Source organism: Halichondria panicea, chromosome 8 (assembly GCF_963675165.1).
Source record: "Halichondria panicea chromosome 8, odHalPani1.1, whole genome shotgun sequence".
Lineage (NCBI taxonomy): Eukaryota > Metazoa > Porifera > Demospongiae > Suberitida > Halichondriidae > Halichondria > Halichondria panicea.
Genome location: NC_087384.1, coordinates 4,323,822 through 4,327,654, shown reverse-complemented (window position 1 = coordinate 4,327,654; position 3,833 = coordinate 4,323,822). Strand labels below are relative to the sequence as shown.

General features: G+C 42.1%; 1 long non-coding RNA gene across 2 annotated transcripts; it reads left to right on the top strand.

The window, feature by feature from the left end:
• Nucleotides 1-2,371: 2,371 nt before the first annotated feature.
• On the top strand, nucleotides 2,372-3,826 carry LOC135340058 (uncharacterized). 2 transcript variants are annotated; one of them, XR_010396185.1, is made up of 3 exons: nucleotides 2,500-2,632; nucleotides 2,810-3,689; nucleotides 3,746-3,826. It is a non-coding gene; the product is annotated as an uncharacterized LOC135340058 (long non-coding RNA). The 2 variants fall into 2 exon arrangements; XR_010396184.1 differs by lacking the exon at nucleotides 3,746-3,826 and having other exon boundaries at nucleotides 2,372-2,632; nucleotides 2,810-3,458.
• The last annotated feature ends 7 nt before the right edge of the window (nucleotides 3,827-3,833 follow it).

Sequence of the window (3,833 nt, the reverse complement as noted above, 5' to 3'; positions counted from 1 at the left end):
CGCCTTATTGACAATGAAACAAAAGCTGGAATACATGCATACAATCATGTTATACTGACCTGGCACAAAATCAATTTTAGTTACAGGCATGCATGCATGTACACCAGCAGCACTGATAGCATGCATGCCGGGTAACTAATTGATTCTGCATCATGCATGCAGCAGGCCTCAAACAGTAACATAGGGGGATTTACCTAGAGACAACTTGTTTCGGTGTCACGCTGTGCGCAGACATAATCACATGATTGATTGTGTACAAAGAGCTTTGATCCGTTGGTTATTAATAGTATACATCTCGTAATTAATTTATAAACTGCATGCAGGTACACCATAGCATACTAACCCTATTATATCCCTATAAACCCCCCCATACAGAATGTGATACTAGATTCTATAGCTATACTATATACCCTATATACCGTATAACGCTCTGGCTGCCTCCCCCTTTACTACTTACTGATCGACTGTAGCTATATTATTGCAAAGTGAATAAATGTTAAATATACCACGTTGTCAAGGTAACAAGGGTGTAATAAAATTAAAGCACCGCGGGTGTTGATACCTCGGTGGTGCAGATGCGGTGGATGTGTTAAAGTTACATTATAAATGTTCATCATAATATCAAAGCCTTGCATGCAGCTCTAGATCTCTTCTCACTCTTGCAGCTACCATGCATTAGCTAGCATTCTTGTGCAGACGGCTAACTACTAAGTAGAGTAGTAACACACTTGTCCATGGACAAGTTTTGCTACGCACTCTTTTGAAAAGGCTGCAATGGCATTGGGTCGAAGCATTATTCACGAATTAAGATCCAAGAAAACGTTACTAGAAACTCTTACTTGCACTTCGTTGATCCCTGAGCAGTTGCAATCCACTGCACAAGGGTGCTTGTCTGCATGTCTACTGCACAAAGGTGCATTGATTTGCTCGACTAGCACACAGGTGCAAATCCACTGCACAAAGGCGCTCATTTGTCTAGCTGCACAAAAGTGCACTACGTTGATACGAATTAACAGTGATACAAACTCATTCTCAGACTCAAACCACATCATGCAGCTAATCATTTAGCCTCGATTCAAGGCCGATTAAAATACTATATTATATGTATTTTAATCGGCCTGGAATCGAGGCTACTAATCATTTTGCAACTCTCCACACTGTCTCTCATTGCAATGGCTAACTTATACCAACCATGCAAGGAGAGGAGTAACAAAATCGTCCATACTTGGCAACAACACCAATGATTTGTATGCAGCAGAACAAGATTATCACCTGTGACTTACCAGTGCCTATCCGATTTAAACCTCTCTGACCCAGACTTTGGAAAATTCGACATACTTCTTGGAGTTGATATTTACACTGAGGTGTTACTGCAGGGCCGGCGGAAGGGACCAACTGGATCAATATCCTCCGTGGCATTTGAAACAACATTCGGCTGGGTACTTGCTGGAAAGACAGGAAAACCTTCCACTCCTCCTTACAAGATCACAAATTACCATGTTTCTGTCATTAAACGCAGCTCGCCTCATCCAACGGAAGTGCTGGGCGTTGCCTATCCCGTTTATCTACATGGCATAAGTATTACAGAAGCAAGGCTAGCATAATCTACTTTAGAATGTATACTTCTCTGCACAGGAGCACATGTGCTCCTAGCTATACTAATGGACGAGACTGGACAGTTTGATATAATGGTTTAAACCCAGGAGAGCTTATATCTTCTTGTTGAGAGGCACTGGAGTACCGGTGTCATAAAATTTTAGGCCCCCCATGAGATTGGGCCCTCCCCGGCCTAGAATTTTAACATTTTAGGCCCCCTCTTAAAATTTTAGGCCCCCCATTAACAGCGCAACAGCGGTAACATTATGTGACAGTGCATTCTCAAAATACACCAATACAGTCTTCTATGGTCTTCACAGTCTATCCAATGCCAGTTACTGAATGCAGCTCTCCTCACACACACACATTTCATGCATGTACAGTAGTATACCACTGGTCTCACAGCCATCACACTGCACCATGTCATTCTATGAATCAGGCCTCATGCAGCACGAAGCACATAGGTGCCAACTGTCCCGAATTGGTCAGGACTGTCCAAGATTACCCTTGTCCCGAAAGGAAACTGCTATTGTGATTGCACCATCATGATGATGCAACAGTTTCTCTCTTGACTTCTATCTGCATGTGATTCCACATTGCTTGAGAGCTGAGCCAGTGATGCTATTGGAGCATCCCCATAACAATTTACATCTTCTATGTATAGGAAAACATGGAGGAAGATATGAATTGTTGTCTTTGCACTGAAATTGTACTTTTTGTCCTGAAATTTGGCTGAGAAAGTAAGCACGAAGTTGCAAATATGGCGATAGCAGAGGCGGATCTAGACATTAGAAAAGGGTGGTTCCTAAAAGCAATTGGTAAAAGGATAACGAGCCCGAAGGGCGAGTGTTAACCCGCGCGCAGCGCGAAAAATTGGACCACGCCCACTTCCGGTGTAACCTCCGCCCATTTCCTGTCACCTGAGTGCTAGGCCAAGGGGCTAGGGAGGTCTATTATAGTACCGTAGTAGATGTAAGATTATGTCTAGATATATAGCTATGGCCCCAGTGCAGTGATAGTAAGATCAAGAAGTTAAGTAAGTGTGTGAGTGAGTAAATGAGTAATTTTTATACAAGAGCTTAGAGTATTTAATAATTGATTGTAAAAAACACATATAAAGACATTCAATCATCAGGTAGCATAAAAGGGAGTTTCATTCTCCTTGGGTGTAGCTGGCTGTATGATACTACTAGTTTTTTTATATTTTCTGCAGACAAAAGCTGGTTGCATCGGTGGTACTCAGTCTTGCAATGAACCGTTGCCGTCTTTGTCCAATATCGAAATGGAGTCAAAACAAATCTACCAAGCGTTTGACCACCAACCTGATATGGTGAGAAAAGTACACAGGCACGACAATACACTCCATCAGAACATTGACTGTAATGCACCCACGGGTATGATCTCAGCCATTCTGGTTTGAACCGACGGAAATTGCTTGAAGGACATGGTCTGGTGCGTGGATAGCTCTCTGGATCAGTATTGGGATTGGTAGTCAAGATTCGATACTTGTGATCTCTTGTTAAACTCTTAATATCTACCCCTGAGTTAAGGAGTTTCCCAATGTCGCAATCATCACTTGAGGTAGCACCACCTAAGCCACACTGGATAACGCAGTCACCCTCCTCCATATCAAGTTCACTGTCTGAATCTTCGGTGTCACTGGGGACGTCAGTAGGGGGAGACGAGTCAGCGGGGCTGACAATAGCATCCTGTGACTCCTGTGACTCTGAACCTACAATTGAAGTTGTTTTTATTTATAAGTTTTGTTGTTTATGTATCATAATTTATATGATTTGGATTTTTATTTATGTGAAACCGTACCTGCTTTACTCTTTTTGAAGAATGTTGAAATTGGCACTTGACTTGGTCTCTTCCTGTTACTCATTGTTGTATAATAGGTTGAACATAATTACCACAATCAAAGCTGCATGACCACTGCACACACATGCATGGATGTGGGTTTATCCCCATCTTGTATCCAATTAATTACTGCTTACTATGCAGTTTTTGCAACGCGATCAGTTGAGAAAGAGTAAAGAAGCTGCCACTGCTTTTAGCTAAGTTCTGTTCCTTCTAGAGTGGACTACATGCAGGTATTGACATTACTACATAAGTAGAATAGGTAAAACATGACTGTAAATGACTGTAGATTGCTAAAAATCAATTTTAATATTTTGAGCAAAAGGGGGGTTCCTTTGCTCCCTTGGATCTCCCCCTGGATCCGCCTCTGGATAGCT